At 43.7% G+C, this 22,408-nt stretch overlaps 1 protein-coding gene across 3 annotated transcripts in view; it reads right to left on the bottom strand.

Annotated features, from left to right (window-relative positions):
- The window catches only part of KCNS3 (potassium voltage-gated channel modifier subfamily S member 3), a 55,473-nt gene extending 34,586 nt beyond the window's left edge, over positions 1-20,887 (bottom strand). Inside the window, exon 1 of one of the 3 annotated variants that reach the window (XM_050754740.1) lies at positions 20,638-20,887. The gene's annotated coding sequence lies outside the window, so the exon portion shown is untranslated. Of the gene's footprint in view, positions 1-19,697; positions 19,724-19,999; positions 20,150-20,637 lie in introns of those variants that run through there. The other 2 variants (XM_050754738.1, XM_050754741.1) reach the window with 2 other exon arrangements.
- Positions 20,888-22,408: the final 1,521 nt, after the last annotated feature.

Below are 22,408 nucleotides of genomic sequence, written 5' to 3' on the forward strand. Positions count from 1 at the left end.
CGGCTGAGAGACCCATAGACAGTTCACATCACAGGACTCTGTGCAGGTAACCCCCAGGACCAGCCCAGAGCCAGGCAGACTTACTGGGTGGCTAGACCCAGAAAAGAGACAACAATCACTGCAGTTCGGCTCACAGGAAGCCACATTCATAGGAAAAGGGGGAGAGTACTACATCAAGGGAACACCCCATGGGACAAAAGAATCTGCACAACAGCCTTCAGCCCTAGACCTTCCCTCTGACAGAGCCTACCCAAATGAGAAGGAACCAGAAAACAATCCTGGTAATATCACAAAACAAGGCTCTTCAGCACCCCCAAGCAAATCACACTAGTTCACCAGCAATGGATCCAAACCAAGACGAAATCCCTGATTTACCTGAAAAAGAATTTGGGAGGTCAGTTATTAAGCTAAACAGGGAGGGACCAGATAAATGTGAAGCCCAATGCAAGGAGATCCCAAAAAAATGATACAATAAGTGAAGGAAGAAATATTCAAGGAAATAGACAGCTTAAAAAGAAAACAATAAAAATTTCAGGAAACTTCAGACCCACTTTTAGAAATGTGAAATGCTCTGGAAAGTCTCAGCAACAGAACTGAACAAGCAGAAGAAAGAAATTCAGAGCTTGAAGACAAGGTCTTCGAATTAACCCATCCAACAAAGACAAAGAAAAAAGAATAAGAAAATATGAACAAAACCTCAAAGAAGTATAGGATTATGTTACATGACCAAACCTAAGAATAATCAGTGTTCCTGAGGAAGAAAAGAATTCTAAAAGCTTAGAAAATATATTTGGGGGAATAATCGAGGAAAACTTCCCCGGCAGTGCTAGAGACCTACACATCCAAATCCAAGAAGCACAAAGAACACCTGGGAAATTCATCACAAAAAGATCTTCACCTAGGCACATTGTCATCAGGTTACCCAAAGCTGAGACGAAGAAAATAATTTTAAGAGCTGTGAGACAGAAGCACCAGGTAACCCATAAAGGAAAACCTATCAGATTAAGAACAGATTTCTCAGCAGAAACCCTACAAGCTAGAAGGGACTAGGGCCTTATCTTCAGTCTCCTCAAACAAAACAATTATCAGCCAAGAATTCTGTATCCAGTAAAACTAAGCATCATATATGAAGAAAAGATACAGTCTTTTTGAGACAAACATATGCTGAGAGAATACGCCATTACCAAGCCACCACCACAAGAACTGCTAAAAGGAGCTCTAAATCTTGAAACAAATCCTGGAAACACATCAAAACAGAACCTCTCTTTTTTTTTTTTTTTTTTTTTTTTTTTTTTTTGAGACGGAGTCTCGCTGTGTCTCCCAGGCTGGAGTGCAGTGGCATGATCTCGGCTCACTGCAAGCTCCGCCTCCCGGGTTCACGCCATTCTCCCGCCTCAGCCTCCCAAGTAGCTGAGACTACAGGCGCCCGCCACCACACCCAGCTAGTTTTTTGTATTTTTAGTAGAGATGGGGTTTCACCATGTTAGCCAGGATAGTCTCGATCTCCTGACCTCGTGATCCACCCGCCTCGGCCTCCCAAAGTGCTGGGATTACAGGCTTGAGCCACCGTGCCCGGCCTTTTTTTTTTTTTTTTTTTTTTTTTTTTGAGACGGAGTCTCGCTCAGTCGCCCAGGCTGGTGTTCAGTGGCGCAATCTCGGCTCACTGCAAGCTCCACCTCCCGGGTTCACGCCATTCTCCTGCCTCAGCCTCCCAAGTAGCTGGGACTACAGGTGCCCGCCACCATGCCTGGCTAATTTTTTGTATTTTTAGTAGAGACAGGGTTTCACTGTGTTAGCCAGGATGGTCTCGATCTCCTGACCTTGTGATCCGCCCGTCTCGGCCTCCCAAAGTGCTGGGATTACAGGCATGAGCCACCACGCCGGGCAAAACAGAACCTCTTTAAAGCAAAAATCACACAGGACCTATAAAGCAAAAATACAAGTTTAAAAGCAAAAACAAACAAACAAAAACACAAACTACACAGGCAACAAAGAGCACGATGAATGCAAAGGTATCTCACATTTCAATACTAACATTGAATGTAAATGACCTAAATGCTCCACTTAAAAGATACAGAACTACAGACAGGATAAGAATTCACCAACTATCTGCTGCTTTCAGGAGACTCACCTAACACATAAGGAGTCACATAAACTTAAAGTAAAGGGGTGGAAAAAGGCATTTCATGCAAATGGACACCAAAAGTGAGCAGGGGTAGCTATTCTTATATCAGACAAAACAAACTTTAAAGCAACAGCAGTTAAAAGAGACAAAGAGGGACATTATGTAATGGTAAAAGGCCTTGTCCAACAGGAAAATATCACAATCCTAAACATATGCACCTAACACTGGAGCATCCAAATTCATAAAACAATTACTAACAGACCTAAGAAATGAGATAGACAGCAACACAATAATATCAGGGGACTTCAATACTCCACTGACAACACTAGACAGGTCATCAAGACAGAAAGTCAACAGAGAAACAATGGATTTAAACTATACCTTGGAACAAATGGACTTAACAGATATATACAGAACATTTCATCCAACAACCAAAGAATACACACCCTATTCAACAAATGGAACTTTCTCCAAGATAGACAATATCATACGCCATAAAATGAGCCTCAATAAGTTTAAGAAAATTGAAATTATATGAAGCACTCTCTCAGACCACAGTGGAATTAAACTGGAAATCAATTCCAAAAGGAACCTTCAAAACCATGCAAATACATGGAAATTAAATAACTTGCTCTGAAATGAGCATTGGGTCAAAAATGAAATCAAGATGGAAATTTAAAAATTCTTTGAACTGAATGATAATGATGACACAAACTATCAGAACCTCTGGGATATAGCAAAGGCAGTGTTAAGAGGAAAGTTCATAGCCCTAAATGCCTACCTCAAAAAGTCTGAAAGAGCACAAACAGACAATCTAAAGTCACACCTCAAAGAACTAGAGAATCTAGAACAAACTAAACCCAACCCCAGCAGAAGAAAGGAAATAACCAAGATCAGAGCAGAACTAAATGAAATTGAAAGAAACAAAAAAAATTACAAAAGATAAATGAAACAAAAAGCTGGTTCTTTGAAAAGATAAATAGAATTGATAGACCATTAGCAAGATTAACCAAGAAAAGAAGAGAGAAAATCCAAATAACCTCACTAAGAAACGAAACAGGAGATACTACAACTGACAGCACTGAAATACAAAAGATCATTCAGGGCTACTATGAACACCTTTATGCATATAAACTAGAAAACATAGAAGAGATGGATAAATTCCTGGAAAAATACAACCTTCCTAGCTTAAATCAGAAAGAATTAGATACCTGAACAGACCAATAACAAGCAGTGAGAATGAAATGGGAATTTTTAAATTGCCAAAAAAAAAAAAAAAAAAAAAAAAAAAAAAGGCCAGGACCAGCTGGATTCACAGCAAAATTCTACCAGACATTCAAAGAAGAATTGGTACCAATCTTTTTGACACTATTCCACAAGACAGAGAAAGGAGGAATCCTTCCTAATTCATTCTATGAAGCCAGGATCACCCAAAACCAGGAAAGGACATAACCAAAAAAGAAAACTACAGACCAATATCCTTCATGAACATAGAGGCTAAAATCCTTAACAAAATACTAGCTAACCAAATCCAACAACATATCAAAAAGATAATCTACCATGATCAACTGGATTTCATACCAGGGATGCCAGGATGGTTTAACATACACAAGTCAATAAATGAGATACATCACATAAACAGAATTAAAAAACAAAACTCACATGATCATCTCAATAGATGCAGAAAAAGCATTAGACAAAATCCAGCATCCTTTATGATTAAAACTGTCAGCAAAATCGGCATATAAGGGACATATCTTAATGTAATAAAAGCCATCTATGACAAAACCACAGCCAACATAATACTGAATGGGGAAAAGTTGAAAGCATTGCCTCTGAGAACGGAAACAAGACAAGGATGCCTACTGCCACCACTCCTCTTCAACATAGTACCTGAAGTCCTAGCCAGAGCAATCAGACAAGAGAAAGAAATAAAGGGCATCCAAATTGGTAAGAAGGAAGTCAAACTGTCACTGTTTACTGGTGATAAGATCACTTACCTGGAAAACTCTAAGGACTCTTCCAGAAAGCTCCTAGAGCTGATAAAAGAATTCAACAAAGTTTCTGGATACAAGATTAACATACACAAATCAGTAGCTCTTCTATACACCAACAGCAACCAAGTAGAGAATCAAATCAAGAACTTAACCCCTTTTACAATAGCTGCAAAAAAAAATAAAATACTTAGGAATATACCTAACAAAGGAGTCAAAACACCTCTACAAGGAAAACTACAAAACACTGCTGAAAGGAATCATAGAGGAGACAAACAAATGGAAACACATCTCATGCTCATGGATGGGTAGAATCAATATTGTGAAAATGACCATACTGCCAAAGGCAATCTACAAATTCAATGCAATCCCCATCAAAATACCACCATCATTCTTCACAGAATTAGAAAAAACAATTCTAAAATTCATATGGAATCAAAAAAGAGCCCACATAACCAAATCAAGACTAAGCAAAAAGAACAGATCTGGAGGCATCACACTACCTGATTTCAAACTATACTGTAAGGCCATAGTCACCAAAGCAGCATGGTACTGGTATAAAAATAGGCACATAGACCAATGGAACAGAATAGAAAACCCAGAAATAAACCCAAATACTTACAGCCAACTCATCTTTAACAAAGCAAACAAAAACATAAAGTGGGGAAAGAACACCCTTTTCAACAAATGGTGCTGGGATAATTGGCTAGCCACCTGTAGGAGAATGAAATTGGATGCTCATCTCTCACCTTATACAAAAATCAACAAGATGGATTAAGGACTTAAACCAAGACCTGAAACTATAAAAATTCTAGAAGATAGCATTGGAACAATAACAAAAATTCTAGAAGATAACATTGGAAAAACCCTTCTAGATATTGGCTTAAGCAAGGATTTCATGACCAAGAACCCAAAAGCAAATGCAATAAAAATGAAGATAAACAGCTGGGACCTAATTAAACTAAAGAGCTTTTGCATGGCAAAAGGAACAGTCAGCAGAGTAAACAGACAACCCACAGAGTGGGAGAAAATCTTCACAATCTATATATCTGACAAAGGACCAATATCTAGAATCTATGACAAAAACAAACTCAAACAAATCAGTACAAAAAAAAAAATCCCGTCAAAAAGTGTGCTAAGGACATAAATAGACAATTCTCAAAAGAAGATATACAAATGGCCAACAAACATATGAAAAAATGCTCAACATCACTAATGATCAGAAATACTCCTGCAAGAATGGCCATAATCGAAAAACCAAAAAACAGTAGATGTTGGAGTGGATGTGGTGAACAGGGGACACTTCTATACTGCTAGTGGGAATGTAAACTAGTACAACCACTATGGAAAACAGTGTGGAGATTCCTTAAAGAACTAAAAGTAGAACTACCATTTGATTCAGCAATCTCACTACTGGGTATCTACCCAGAGGAAAAGAAGTCATTATTCGAAAAAGATAAATGGATACACGTTTATAGCAGCATAATTCACAATTGCAAAATCGTGGAACCAACCCAAACGCCCATCAATCAATGAGTGGATAAAGAAACTGTGATATATACAGATATAGATAGATACATACATAGAGAGAGAGAGAGATGAGATGATAGAATACAATGCAGCCATAAAAAGGAATGAATTAACAGTATCTACAGTGACCTGAATGAGATTGGAGACTATTTTCTAACTGAAGTAACTCAGGAATAGAAATCAAACATCATATGTTCTCACTGATATGTGGGAGCTAAGCTATGAGGATGCAAAGATGTAAGAATGATACAATGGACTTTGGGGACTCAGGGGGAAGAGTGGGAGTGGGGTGAGGGATTAAAAGAGTACAAATAGGGGCGGAGCAAGATGGCCGAATAGGAACAGCTCCAGTCTCCAACTCCCAGCGCGAGCGACACAGAAGACCGGTGATTTCTGCATTTTCAACTGAGGTACTGGGTTCATCTCACTGGGGAGTGCCGGACGATCGGTGCTGGTCAGCTGCTGCAGCCCGACCAGCGAGAGCTGAAGCAGGGCGAGGCATTGCCTCACCTGGGAAGCGCAAGGGGGAAGGAAATCCCTTTTCCTAGCCAGGGGAACTGAGACACACAACACCTGGAAAATCGGGTAACTCCCACCCCAATACTGCGCTTTAAGCAAACAGGCACACCAGGAGATCATATCCCACACCTGGCCGGGAGGGTCCCACGCCCACGGAGCCTCCCTCATTGCTAGCACAGCAGTCTGTGATCTACCGGCAAGGCAGCAGCGAGGCTGGGGGAGGGGCGCCCGCCATTGCTGAGGCTTAAGTAGGTAAACAAAGCTGCTGGGAAGCTCGAACTGGGTGGAGCTCACAGCAGCTCAAGGAAACCTGCCTGTCTCTGTAGACTCCACCTCTGGGGACAGGGCACAGTAAACAATAACAAACACAGCAGAAGCCTCTGCAGACGCAAATGACTCTGTCTGACAGCTTTGAAGAGAGCAGTGGATCTCCCAACACGGAGGTTGAGATCTGAGAAGGGACAGACCCCCTGCTCAAGTGGGTCCCTGACCCCTGAGTAGCCTAACTGGGAGACATCCCCCACTAGGGGCAGTCTGACACCCCACACCTCACAGGGTGGAGTACACCCCTGAGAGGAAGCTTCCAAAGCAAGAATCAGACAGGTACACTCGCTGTTCAGAAATATTCTATCTTCTGCAGCCTCTGCTGCTGATACCCAGGCAAACAGGGTCTGGAGTGGACCTCAAGCAATCTCCAACACACCTACGGCTGAGGGTCCTGACTGTTAGAAGGAAAACTGTCAAACAGGAAGGACACCTACACCAAAAACCCCATCAGTACATCACCATCATCAAAGACCAGAGGCAGATAAAACCACAAAGATGGGGAAAAAGCAGGGCAGAAAAGCTGGAAATTCAAAAAATAAGAGTGCATCTCCCCCGGCAAAGGAGCGCAGCTCATCGCCAGCAACGGATCAAAGCTGGACGGAGAATGACTTTGACGAGATGAGAGAAGAAGGCTTCAGTCCATCAAATTTCTCAGAGCTAAAGGAGGAATGACGTACCCAGCGTAAAGAAACTAAAAATCTTGAAAAAAAAAAGTGGAAGAATTGATGGCTAGAGTAATTAATGCAGAGAAGGTCATAAACGAAATGAAAGAGATGAAAACCATGACACGAGAAATACGTGACAAATGCACAAGCTTCAGTAACCGACTCGATCAACTGGAAGAAAGAGTATCAGCGATTGAGGATCAAATGAATGAAATGAAGCGAGAAGAGAAACCAAAAGAAAAAAGAAGAAAAAGAAATGAACAAAGCCTGCAAGAAGTATGGGATTATGTAAAAAGACCAAATCTATGTCTGATTGGGGTGCCTGAAAGTGAGGGGGAAAATGGAACCAAGTTGGAAAACACTCTTCAGGATATCATCCAGGAGAACTTCCCCAACCTAGTAGGGCAGGCCAACATTCAAATCCAGGAAATACAGAGAACGCCACAAAGATACTCCTCGAGAAGAGCAACTCCAAGACACATAATTGCCAGATTCACCAAAGTTGAAATGAAGGAAAAAATCTTAAGGGCAGCCAGAGAGAAAGGTCGGGTTACCCACAAAGGGAAGCCCATCAGACTAACAGCAGATCTCTCGGCAGAAACTCTCCAAGCCAGAAGAGAGTGGGGGCCAATATTCAACATTCTTAAAGAAAAGAATTTTAAACCCAGAATTTCATATCCAGCCAAACTAAGTTTCATAAGTGAAGGAGAAATAAAATCCTTTACAGATAAGCAAATGCTTAGAGATTTTGTCACCACTAGGCCTGCCTTACAAGAGACCCTCAAGGAAGCACTAAACATGGAAAGGAACAACCGGTACCAGCCATTGCAAAAACATGCCAAAATGTAAAGACCATCGAGGCTAGGAAGAAACTGCATCAACTAATGAGCAAAATAACCAGTTAATATCATAATGGCAGGATCAAGTTCACACATAACAATCTTAACCTTAAATGTAAATGGACTAAATGCTCCAATTAAAAGACACAGACTGGCAAACTGGATAAAGAGTCAAGACCCATCAGTCTGCTGTATTCAGGAGGACCCATCTCACACGCAGAGACATACATAGGCTCAAAATAAAGGGATGGAGGAAGATTTACCAAGCCAATGGAGAACAAAAAAAAGCGGGGGTTGCAATACTAGTCTCTGATAAAACAGACTTTAAACCATCAAAGATCAAAAGAGACAAAGAAGGCCATTACATAATGGTCAAGGGATCAATTCAACAGGAAGAGCTAACTATCCTAAATATATATGCACCCAATACAGGAGCACCCAGATTCATAAAGCAAGTCCTTAGAGACTTACAAAGAGACTTAGACTCCCATACAATAATAATGGGAGACTTCAACACTCCACTGTCAACATTAGACAGATCAACGAGACAGAAAGTTAACAAGGATATCCAGGAATTGAACTCATCTCTGCAGCAAGCAGACCTAATAGACATCTATAGAACTCTCCACCCCAAATCAACAGAATATACATTCTTCTCAGCACCACATCGTACTTACTCCAAAATTGACCACGTAATTGGAAGTAAAGCACTCCTCAGCAAATGTACAAGAACAGAAATTATAACAAACTGTCTCTCAGACCACAGTGCAATCAAACTAGAACTCAGGACTAAAACTCAATCAAAACCGCTCAACTACATGGAAACTGAACAACCTGCTCCTGAATGACTACTGGGTACATAACGAAATGAAGGCAGAAATAAAGATGTTCTTTGAAACCAATGAGAACAAAGATACAACATACCAGAATCTCTGGGACACATTTAAAGCAATGTGTAGAGGGAAATTTATAGCACTAAATGCCCACAAGAGAAAGCAGGAAAGATCTAAAATTGACACTCTAACATCGCAATTAAAAGAACTAGAGAAGCAAGAGCAAACACATTCAAAAGGTAGCAGAAGGCAAGAAATAACTAAGATCAGAGCAGAACTGAAGGAGATAGAGACACAAAAAACCCTCCAAAAAATCAATGAATCCAGGAGTTGGTTTTTTGAAAAGATCAACAAAATTGACAGACCACTAGCAAGACTAATAAAGAAGAAAAGAGAGAAGAATCAAATCGACGCAATTAAAAATGATAAAGGGGATATCACCAGCGACCCCACAGAAATACAAACTACCATCAGAGAATACTATAAACACCTCTACGCAAATAAACTGGAAAATCTAGAAGAAATGGATAATTTCCTGGACACTTACACTCTTCCAAGACTAAACCAGGAAGAAGTTGAATCCCTGAATAGACCAATAGCAGGCTCTGAAATTGAGGCAATAATTAATAGCCTACCAACCAAAAAAAGTCCAGGACCAGATGGATTCACAGCTGAATTCTACCAGAGGTACAAGGAGGAGTTGGTACCATTCCTTCTGAAACTATTCCAATCAATAGAAAAACAGGGAATCCTCCCTAACTCATTATATGAGGCCAACATCATCCTGATACCAAAGCCTGGCAGAGACACAACTAAAAAAGAGAATTTTAGACCAATATCCCTGATGAACATCGATGCAAAAATCCTCAATAAAATACTGGCAAACCGGATTCAGCAACACATCAAAAAGCTTATCCACCATGATCAAGTGGGCTTCACCCCTGGGATGCAAGGCTGGTTCAACATTCGCAAATCAATAAACATAATCCAGCATATAAACAGAACCAAAGACAAGAACCACATGATTATCTCAATAGATGCAGAAAAGGCTTTTGACAAAATTCAACAGCCCTTCATGCTAAAAACGCTCAATAAATTCAGTATTGATGGAATGTACCTCAAAATAATAAGAGCTATTTATGACAAACCCACAGCCAATATCATACTGAATGGGCAAAAACTGGAAAAATTCCCTTTGAAAACTGGCACAAGGTAGGGATGCCCTCTCTCACCACTCCTATTCAACATAGTGCTGGAAGTTCTGGCTAGGGCAATTAGGCAAGAGAAAGAAATAAAGGGTATTCAGTTAGGAAAAGAAGAAGTCAAATTGTCCCTGTTTGCAGATGACATGATTGTATATTTAGAAAACCCCATTGTCTCAGCCCAAAATCTCCTTAAGCTGATAAGCAACTTCAGCAAAGTCTCAGGATACAAAATTAATGTGCAAAAATCACAAGCATTCTTATACACCAGTAACAGACAAACAGAGAGCCAAATCAGGAATGAACTTCCATTCACAATTGCTTCAAAGAGAATAAAATACCTAGGAATCCAACTTACAAGGGATGTAAAGGACCTCTTCAAGGAGAACTACAAACCACTGCTCAGTGAAATAAAAGAGGACACAAACAAATGGAAGAACATACCATGCTCATGGAAAGGAAGAATCAATATCGTGAAAATGGCCATACTGCCCAAGGTAATTTATAGATTCAATGCCATCCCCATCAAGCTACCAATGAGTTTCTTCACAGAATTGGAAAAAACTGCTTTAAAGTTCATATGGAACCAAAAAAGAGCCCGCATCTCCAAGACAATCCTAAGTCAAAAGAACAAAGCTGGAGGCATCACGCTACCTGACTTCAAACTATACTACAAGGCTACAGTAACCAAAACAGCATGGTACTGGTACCAAAACAGAGACATAGACCAATGGAACAGAACAGAGTCCTCAGAAATAATACCACACATCTACAGCCATCTGATCTTTGACAAACCTGAGAGAAACAAGAAATGGGGAAAGGATTCCCTATTTAATAAATGGTGCTGGGAAAATTGGCTAGCCATAAGTAGAAAGCTGAAACTGGATCCTTTCCTTACTCCTTATACGAAAGTTAATTCAAGATGGATTAGAGACTTAAATGTGAGACCTAATACCATAAAAATCCTAGAGGAAAACTTAGGTAGTACCATTCAGGACATAGTCATGGGCAAAGACTTCATGTCTAAAACACCAAAAGCAACGGCAGCAAAAGCCAAAATTGACAAATGGGATCTAATTAAACTAAAGAGCTTCTGCACAGCAAAAGAAACTACCATCAGAGTGAACAGGCAACCTACAGAATGGGAGAAAATTTTTGCAATCTACTCATCTGACAAAGGGCTAATATCCAGAACCTACAAAGAACTCAAACAAATTTACAAGAAAAAAACAAACAACCCCATCAAAAAGTGGGCAAAGGATATGAACAGACATTTCTCAAAAGAAGACATTCATACAGCCAACAGACACATGAAAAAATGCTCATCATCACTGGCCATCAGAGAAATGCAAATCAAAACCACAATGAGATACCATCTCACACCAGTTAGAATGGTGATCATTAAAAAGTCAGGAAACAACAGGTGCTGGAGAGGATGTGGAGAAATAGGAACGCTTTTACACTGTTGGTGGGATTGTAAACTAGTTCAACCATTATGGAAAACAGTATGGCGATTCCTCAAGGATCTAGAACTAGATGTACCATATGACCCAGCCATCCCATTACTGGGTATATACCCAAAGGATTATAAATTATGCTGCTATAAAGACACATGCACACGTATGTTTATTGCAGCACTATTCACAATAGCAAAGACTTGGAATCAACCCAAATGTCCATCAGTGACAGATTGGATTAAGAAAATGTGGCACATATACACCATGGAATACTATGCAGCCATCAAAAAGGATGAGTTTGTGTCCTTTGTAGGGACATGGATGCAGCTGGAAACCATCATTCTTAGCAAACTATCACAAGAACAGAAAACCAAACACCGCATGTTCTCACTCATAGGTGGGAACTGAACAATGAGATCACTTGGACTCAGGAAGGGGAACATCACACACCGGGGCCTATCATGGGGAGGGGGGAGGGGGGAGGGATTGCATTGGGAGTTATACCTGATGTAAATGACGAGTTGATGGGTGCAGCACACCAACATGGCACAAGTATACATATGTAACAAACCTGCACGTTATGCACATGTACCCTACAACTTAAAGTATAATAATAATAAATAAATTTAAAAAATAAAAAAATAAAAAAAAAAGAGTACAAATAATGTGCAGTGTATACTGTTCGGGTGATATGTGCACCAAAATCTCACAAATCACCACTAAAGAACTTACTCATGTAACGAAACACCACCTGTACCCAAATAACTTATGGAAAAATAAAAACAATAATAATAATAAAAGAAGAGAAAAAATAATAAAACAAAAATTACATGAGAAGGCAACGTGTGCTGCTTTAAATCTAGAGAGACTGGGAGAAGAAAATTCAGTGCTCATCACCAAAAAGATGCACCACACTGACATTCAATTTCTAATTACATCAAGAAGTCTGGGGAACCTGCTTAAAAAACAAAGTTCTCAGGTTTTGCATAAACTTTGACAAGACTCCTAAGTTCACATCTCAAAAGAGCCTACTTTATAGGAATTGTGGTTTAAGGAGAAGATAAGAGGGCATGGGAACACCGATACCTTTTTACACTGTGGCAAAGGTGAGTGGGTGAGTGGGTGGATGGATGGATGGATGGATGGATGGATGGATGGATGGATGGACATTTAAATGGGTGGGTGGAAGAATGGGATGGATGGATGGACATTTAAATGGGTGGGTGGAAGAATGGGATGGATGGATGGACATTTAAATGGCTGGGTGGAAGAATGGGATGGATGGATGGATAGATGGATGGATGGATAGATGGATGGGACACACAGATGAACACTGCCATACATGGTACTTTCTTTTTATCCTTTTATCCCAGAGGAGACAAGCTCTGTCATGGAGGCTCAGGCCTGAGCCTCAGGGTTGAATCTCATCTTCGTAACATCTAAGCACCAAGGGAAAGAAGACTGGGGTCTTATGTCAGTGGCCGCATGAAGGTACCACACTTAGAAAACTCAGATCTTAAAAACCCACAAAAAAAAAAAACACTGCCAAGAAGTGTTTTGCCTTTGAACTCAAAGACAAGAATAATGAAATGCTTTTGCCACAACATCTCCACTCAATCCAAATCTACAAACAACAGTCTTTAACCATGAAGTTCTCCCATCTCTTTGGCCAATTACATTTTTATCTCAAGTAAATCATAGGAAATGCTTTTCAGTTCACCATGGCATGTCCATCAGGGCTTAGGAAAGCCAGTCCAGTCCATAGCGGAATAAAAGTAAAAAATATATAAGCATGTTGAAGCCCCAAATTTAGTCTGCTGGCATTCTTTTGTCTCAATACACTAATTATTTGCCAGGATTTAAGCCAGCATTCCTAAAGTTCAGAGGCAGCAAATGACTTGACTGATCTTTGGAGTAACTTTCTGTTCTATGGTCCTATTTATACTCTCATTCCCTACAACTAGAAATTCATCACTGGATACTCTATCCTTCTTCAATGCCCCATCAGGCTATCTGTGATGGCCATTTTTGATGTTTAGGCCAGTATATTCTGTTAAATGTGATGTGATGGTTAATTTTATGTGTTAACTTGGCTGGGTCACAGGGTGCCCAGATATTTGGTCAAACATTATTCTGAGTGTTTCTCTGAGGGTATTTTGGAAGACACTGGCATATAAATTCGTAGGCTTTGAGTAAAGCAGATTGCCTTCTATAATGCTGGTGGGCTTCATCAAATCAGCTGAAAGCTTGAACAGAACAAAAAGTCTGGCCTCCCTCAAACAGCAAAGAATTTTCCAGCAGCCTGCCTTCGGACTTCATTGTAACATCAGCTCTTCCAGGCTGTATAGCAACTGCCTCCAAACTTGAAATGGAGTGTTGGCTCTCCTAGGTTTCCAGCCTGCTGGCCCATCCTGCAAATTTTGGACTTGCCAGTCTCCATAATTGTGTGAACCAATTTCTTATGATAAATCTCTTTCTAACGTATGCACATCCTATTTGTTCTGCTTGTCTAGAAAACCCTAACACAAATCGGTTCTCAGAAAACAGACCAGATTTACCTCTCTTATCTTTTTAACAGATATCCATGCATCCAGAGGAAGTGTCTCATGCAATGAAGAAGACCAGGTAAGGAGGGGAGTCCCACTGAAACACAAAAAGTGGCTCATAACCATGCCCAGGGCTCTCCATCAGTCCTTATCCCATCTACATTGGAAGGGTTACTGTCTCCTCACAGTAAACTGTCTCCAGACTTTATTATTAGTGTCTCTTCATTTAAGCTAATTTGAAAGCAGCTTATCCATGATCAACAGTGAGCAAATGCTTAGAATCCCACCACAAATGTTCCTACATCCCCATTCATCATTCTGCTAATTCAATTTATAAAAAATAATCCAAATTAACACATATAAATAATGTTATTAAAGACCATTGCAGGAAGATTGCATTTTTAAAAGAAATTATAAAATCACCAGGCAGTAAGAAAAAAAAAAAAAAAAAAAAAAAAAAAACAGGGAAGGACAAGTGATATGCTCAGTTACCCAGATTTGGGGACAGAACCAAAGCTAGGATTCAAATATCTAATCTTCTAGAAGTACTCAAAGTGACATGCTTAAAGTTACCTAGATTTTGAGATAGAGCCAGAGATAGGATTCAAATGTCTAATCTTCTAGAAGTGCTATGTAACTACATACAGAGGTATATATGTGTTAATTTGCCAAGAAGCTGGACTCACATCCCTAACCTCAGAAAAGGTTGCCTTCCACATAGACACAAACCTGCCCCCACACCCATCCTGTGTCTCTGCTCCCTTTCACAACCACGCTATATGTGTATGGTCTGCATTTCCTCACCTCCATTCACCTTTCAAGCCAGTCCAATCTCACTTTAGGTCCCACTTCTGCAACACACCTCCAAAAGAGGCTTCTGCTTCCCATGCTTGCACCTCTCCAGTCTATTCTTCTATCTGTTCTTCACAGCCTTCCCAGGCAATCTTGTATAAATTTAAATTGGCTCGTGACACTCACCTTCTGCAAATCCATTTTTCACAGCCCTCAGAATAAACCATAAGACCTTGAACTTGACCTAAAGGGCACAGCTTGATCTGACCCCGGCCGGCCCTCTTCTACAACTTCCTCCCAGCTGTCCCCACCCTTGTTCTCCTGAAGTTCCTGAATAGAACAAAAAGAGGTTCAGTGCTCATTCCTGCCTTAGAATCCTCAGCCTGGAATTCTCTTTCTCCCACTCTTCACTTAATGGACTCCTTTCATCACTCAAAATGAAATGTCTCCTCTTTAGAAAGGTCTTTCCTGACCCTCTCATCTAAACTAGTGACTCCCTACCCTTGTTACTCTCTCCCATGAAGTCCTTTAGAGCACTTACCACCACTTAAATTTTGCATTGGTTTGTTTAATGCCTGTCTCCTCCCACTTCTCACCCCACCCCACCCCACCCCACCCCCGTTTCCTTTACCACAGTATACCCCGCACCTAGCATAGTACATAGCATCATGTAAGTACTCAAATACTTGTTGAATGAATGTATGTACAGATTTGAATATATAATGAGAATATATATATGTGACTATGTAAGTTAATCATTATGTCACCTTTGGTGAGCATCTGGTAAGTGCTCGGATGACTGATTGGTAGGACAGTCAGCAAGATACTTCATTCATTTGGGACTTCACCAAACTCACTGAAGCTGGCTGCTGCCAACATTAACTGCTTAACTATAACATTATTGGCTAAAAGGATCTGGAGTCTCCAGATCCTTATGCCTTTATCATTCAATACTTGTGCAACTGAAAACAATATTTATACAGTATCTCCTCAAAGCAAATCATAGTGCAAGCTGTGCAGGATTCCAAAGAGAATGAGACCTCTTGCCCACAAGAAAAATACCACAACCTAGTCTAGTAACTATTTTTAGCTTATTAAGGAGTTTACTTTTATAATCTGCAGATTTTGATCCTCTTAACAACTGTGAAAAAAAAGTATAATGTGCAGGTATGCTAAAAAGTTTCAAAAGATGATCTAGAGAAATGATAAAGAAAAACAGGGATGAAAATTCTAAATCAGCTTCTACACTTTATTGTACATTTTAAGCCTTGTTATTATGTTCATGATAATTGAGTATTCACTCCAGGCTTCACCAAACAGCAGGCCCCTGAAAAAATAAAACAACACTCTCCTCTTTCTCCTCCTCCCCAGCTTGTACTTACTCCCCATCCCCTGCCTCCACTAAGCACCCAGGGTAGTCCAGACCGGCAAGCAAAGGCCAGGTCCAGGATGAAATTCAAACTCAGTCCCCCACTCCCCAAGGACTCTGGATAACTCGCTGTCCTCCTGTTCTGCTCCCTAGCTCCAGACAGAAGTAAGGCAGAAAGATGCTGGACTTCAAGTCAGATGACCCCTGACTGTGTCCAGGTTCAAGGCTCACTTTGCCTTAATTTCTTCATCAGCAATATGGGCTTCCTAACTTCCATCCTGCCTACAGCTTATAACTCTCAGTTGCTCTGAGGACTGGTTCCTACAAACCACAATATGTTGTACAAATGTGACCGAGTCATTGTGATTTTTATCAGGACTTAAGTATTTAGTATCTTGTATTGTTCTATCTTGTCTCATTGATCTGGAGTCTCCAGATCCACTACAAGTTCAAGCTCAAAGACCACATCATAGATTCTACCTACCTTCATTGCCTGTAGTACTGGGCACTTAGCACCCATACATTAAGTACTTGTGAATTGGTCACTGGTTGATTTACCTGACAAAAGTGAGTCATAGTGCAAAGTGTTCTGTGATTTTTCTGAATTTCTTATATTGATCAACGTATTTTCTGAAAATCACCATAATGTTTCCCTGGCCCATGATCTTTATGGTTTATCTTCCTTTTTTCCTAACCAGCTGGGCAGAATTTCACTGAAAAGCAGACTATTTTGTCAAAGGCAAAAATAATATTTTGCTAATGCAGTCTTTAAGGTTCCTTTTAAGGCTGAGACATGGGACCCAAAAGTCACTTGATAACTGCAAGCCCCCTCTGTCACTGTGCAACAAACGCAGTCCGAGATCCCACTAAGCACAGGGTACAGTGTTGGAACTGTAGCAATAAATGAGGAAGACTGAATCTCACAGTGGCTCTGCAGTCAGACTGCCAGGGATAGAATCCTAGCTTCACCTTTTCCGGGCTGGGTGACCTTGTACAAGTTTCTCAGTTTTTCCCTCTCTCCTCCTCTAAAATAGGGTAATAATAGAACCTATCATCCTAAGATTGTCATCAGGATGAAACGAGTTAATACATGTAAAAGTTTTCAGCTTTTAGTGCCTAGTACAGGGTAACAATAAATATTAGAGATCTAGATCAATGTAGCTAAACAGACCAAGACCCAGATTAGCAAAATGACACATCAAGTCAAGGAGCCTTAAAGAAATACATATCAGAGCTGGAAACCAGGTCCCCACATCCTATTCTCTTCTCTGTGATGTTTCTTTGTGGGTATTTCACACAGGTGGCACTCTGGAAGATCCACTTTCCTGACACCTGATAAACAGAGTCAGTAAACACACCCACCTTCTCCTCTGCTTCAACCTAACCTGCAGAGCCAATCTTCCTGCTAGTGAGACTTCAGGCCCGCCATTTCCCATTGGCCTCCTATCTGACTCAACATGCACCTGGGGGGTTCCATCTACTGCTGGCTCCCACAGCAATACTGCAGTGAAGAAAGCAAGCATCACATCCTCATGCAGTTCTTATGAGAATTAAATGAGATAATGCCTGGAAAAGTGCCTAGCAGAGTATCTGATATATAGTATGCAGCCAATAAATGTTATCTACTAAAAAACAGAAGAAGGAAAAGAAGGAGCAAAACCCTTTGGTGCCTACTGTCTCAAAGCTGACACACATTCCAACAGCAAATGCCAGACACAGGGCAGATTGAGATGGGTGGTAGAACAGAGGGATGCACGTCTGTGAAGAATTACAGTGAAGGGCAAAACCCACTGAAGACAGGAGGGAGCTGCAGTTCCCACTCTTCCCCTTCCTTCTTAAAAGAAGACGATGATACTGTTGGTGCCTTGCTGGCAAACTCAAGCTCCAGAGCTTTGGGGTTTTAATAATATTTCAGAAGAGAACAAAGACTGATTCTGACCTCCCAATTTGCCCTCATACGCTTGACCAGCAAAACCTTAGCGTAGCTGCATTCATCAATGGCTCTATTCAGGCAATAATGGCTCAGACAAAAGATTCAATTAAAACAGATCCCACAAGTCTCCTTAGTATATTCACAACATGCTTTGGCCTCTATGGCACTTCCATATAACCTTCTCCGTATCCCAATATTGACAATTCCTAGTTCGTAAATGACAAACATAATATTAGAACAAGAGAAGAAGGGAAGCTGGTGAGAAAGAAAGAACAGACTAGACTGGGTGCAGAAATCATATCATCCATTTGCTGTCTGTCCCCGAGTGCATCCTGGGGCCTGGCCCATGGCAGGCTGGTTGGAAATGCATACTGAACGAGTCAATCTCCTCAAGAAGGTCACAACCCAGGTAAGAAGTGGAGTCTACACATTACACCAAGTTCAGATAGAGAATCAAAGCCACCTCTTCGGCTCCAGATATGCAGGGAGGACAAAGCATGAGACCATATGCCTTCAGCAAGGAGACAGGTGCGTGCTTCCTGTTTACCTGGGCAGATATTTGCAAATAGTCTAAGAAGGGGGGCAACTAGGAGTGACTTACACAGTTCTAAGTGAATGGTTATGCAAATCGCTTGAGCAAATACAGGGAAAGAAACAGGAAAGGCTTCTGAACTGGTTTTCCTCCTCTGCCCCAGTATTTTCAGAGGGTACGGTGAAAGACAAAAAACCCGAAGGCTCCGGGCCAACCGCAAAGCTACTCTCCAGGAGGAACGTAAGGAACACCTACCGCCCCTCCCCCAACTTCGCGCCTTGGCACCAAACCAGGGCCCCTGGGTCATTTTGGCAGGTGGAGGTAGCTCTTTGCTGTCCTCGGCCCCTGCCGCGGGCCACCCGAGTGAAGCTTTCGGCTCGGTCTCCCCAGAAAAAAACGGGGGAAGACATCAAGGATGCAAAAGGTGCTCCTTTCTCCAAATGAACGAGAAGGGACAGAGCGGGGTGGGGGGTGCAGGACAAGCCCTGCAATGCGAAAGGCGCCCAGCCAGGCTCGCCGCGGCCCCTGCCGGCAAGACTGGCTCGCTTGCTAGCCAAGGTGCCTCAGGAGGTCGGGCAGCCACCCAGAAGGGCGCGGAAAAGAGGAGTTCCTGACCCCGGGGCACCCATCCCCACCACTGCCACTGATCCAAACGCTGAGTCCGCAAGTGACTCCACACCTGTGCTGCAAGCCCCACGCCATCCCCAACCCAGGGCGCAGGGCTGCACAAGAGCAAGGACCCTGGGTTCACTCTTCCCTGCAACTGTCGCGGGGCGCCTAGCACAGCTGCAGGGCAAAGGGGAGGGGAAGAACGACAAAGAAGGCGGAGCAGACGGCCCGGGAAGCATTTACAAGCGCCAGGAAAGCGCCTCCTCTCGAGGAAGGGCAGGAACGGCTTCCCGGCCAAGGAAACGCCCCGGGGATACCCCTGCGCGAGGTGCCGCCTTTCTCCGGCTCATTGATTCTCCCGCCTCCAGCTGGTCCTCCCCCAAGGCCATAGCCCACCCCACTCCCCGAAAGCTGATCCTAAATACCTTCCCCGAGGCTTTCAAAGGAACCCAGACACCGGTTCAGCAGCCCGCAGCTCACGCAACAGGCGGAGCCTTGGGGTTCCAGCGACGGCGGGCTCTGGGCACCAGAGCATGCGGACGCCGCAAGCCAGGCGCCCAGCAGCACAGAAAGTGCCCTGCGGCCGTAGACCCTCGGGGTCGTCCACCGGCGACCTGGACCACAGGGGACTGTGGCAGCAAAAGGTGGGGGAAGGCGCGGTAAAGTTGCAGGGTCGCCCGGAGAAGTCCCCGGAGCGCGCAGTGAGGTGGGGACGCCAGCCAGGTACCTGCAGGAGTCCGGGCGCATCCGGCTCGCTCCGCTCTGCGACGCCGTCCGCCAGCGCTGCAGGGATCAGGCCTCGCGGCGCAGCCCCGCGCCTGCCGCCGCGGCGGCGAGGAGAGCCGGGCGGCCCGCTTCGGCCCGTCTGTCCGTCGGTCCCGCCCAGCTGGAGCGAGGCTCCCGGGAGCTGCGGGCGGGGCGGGGCGGGGCCCGCCGCTCGGCCGCCGCCCCATTGGTCGCAGTCCGCCAGCCCCTCGCTTCGGGCTGGCAGCCGGGCGCCCCGGGCCGAGGGCGCGGGCGGCTGAGGACTGCGGGGCTCCGACCGCTAGACAGGCGGACAGACTGATGGACCGAGACACTGCCCTGCAGGCAGCGCGCCCCCGCCCATGCCCAAGTGCAGAGTCACCCCGGAGTGGCCGGCGCTGTCCGGCTGGGAGCAGGAGCGCGCCCCGCACCTCCCACCTGCGCTCCCTCCTGGGCCCGAAGCGCTGGAAAAAGATGACCTCCCCCGCGGCCCCGGCGGTTGGGGCAACCGCCTCTCTAAAGTCGCGGCCCCAGCGACACTTTGCTAATTTGCCTGGATTTCCTCAGGAAGTCGCGAGGCCCAAACTTGTTTTAAAACAAAGTGCGAAGGAGAATACATACAGCTCCAGTTCCTGCCAATGTTTGCTACCGGTCCCGCTGCCTGAAGACTCACGCACAGTGCAGAACAAGATGCTCTGTCTCATTCCTCGATTCACCGAGTCAGAAGTGCCTGGACATTTGCACCAAGCAGATGCGCCTCATTTGTAGAAGAGGAACCAGTCGGGTCCCCTTTCCGAAGGACGAATGGAAGAGGGAGTCAGGGGACGTTGCCTTCAGCCGACGTTGAGAAACAAACCACGACCTCGGCGAGGACAGCGTGTGGTCCAGAAGGCATCGCTGGCCTCGCTGCACTGAGCAAGAGCGCTCAATCAACAGCCAGGAGAAATGGGACGCTTCGGGACCCACCCCCGCGCTCCCCCTCCCGCCCCCAAACTGCAGATTTTTAAGTTGTGCAGACGTGCAATAATTCCTTGGAGCCAGCTGCTCCAAGCTAAGGCGCCCAGTGTTCCCTGGGTTCCCACCCGCAGCATGCGCCCTGCCAGCTGCCTCCAAGCCAGCACCCGCTGACCACTCACCTCAGGCAAGCACCTAGGGAGACGACGCAGATTCAAGCTCCAGGCCTTGAGCCAAGGGCTGGGGAGGGAATGGGGGCAAAGAGGTGGTAGAAAACACTTTCCTGAACTTATTGAATACCCTGTGTTATCTGTGGGTTTTCTAATTGTTCTTTGCTTAATGAAAAACCCACGGTGGAAATCAGAAAAAGGGAATAATCCTCACAGTATCTTGTGGGCTTCAAAGAGGATTTCCCCTTAAAGGGGGTGTTGGTCCAGAGGAGAGGCTAACAGCAGGCAGGAAGGGCAGAGGAAAAGCTAAAGCCTAAGGTGGTCTTCCCCTTGAGACCTGGAGCCCGCCAAGCTCCAACAGTTTCATTTGACTTCTGGAAAGCAAAGTACAGATGCATGTGTCTGCAGAGCACTGTTTTGAGCCATTTGTCCCTAATTCCATGGTTCTTTGCTTCCTGCAGTCTTGCCTCCTCGCCTGTGGAAAAGGATCCAAAGCATTGGTTTACACTGCTATTTACAAGCAACTGAAGAAGGTAATTTTCTTACATGGTTCATCATCTTTAGCATAAGATCTAAGATTGTTCCAAAAATATATTTACATTTTATCAACACCTTAGAAGAATGCTCCCAGATCTCTCCCAGCAGTTAGCTATTTAATCATTTTTAAATCACTAAGTTTATCCAAAAAGTCCAGCATGGTTTACTTGAGAAGGAAATATGTTCAGAATCTCTAAGCACTGCAGAAGGCATCTGCAGTGCAGAAGAGTTGGCAGTGAGGTCTTTCTCCCAGGGTCTGGGTGGCACGTGTGAGCAGGCAGGAAGGCACACACAGTGGGGGCCAGGAAGGGCCCCTGGGCATCTGCGGGAGCTGAGGGCAGAAGGGGTGGGCCTCCACGGTGGGCATGCAGGAGTGGGCACAGAGAAGGGCCACAGATCTGAGAGTCAGAGAGACAGGACTTCTTCCCCTGCTGAGCCCTGCAGTGTGCCACTTCGTCTTTCAGCCCTGGTTTTCTCATCTGTAAAGAAAGTTCTTCTCTCTCAGGTAATCATGTGAAGCCAATGAAATAATAAACAGGACCACCTCGGATGACCCATAAGGCAGGTCTGCTCCCCAAAAGTTTACTCTTGAATGTTGACGAAGGTTGAGCTAGGCAAAATGGTAAATTCACACACATGGTATGTAGCCCCTTCCCCAACCCCAGTCTCCATTACCAGGGGCAAGTTGTGACCTAACTGCCTCCTTTTACCCACACACCCATCTCCTGCCC

The sequence above is a fragment of the Macaca thibetana genome, chromosome 13, assembly GCF_024542745.1.
Source record: "Macaca thibetana thibetana isolate TM-01 chromosome 13, ASM2454274v1, whole genome shotgun sequence".
NCBI lineage: Eukaryota > Metazoa > Chordata > Mammalia > Primates > Cercopithecidae > Macaca > Macaca thibetana.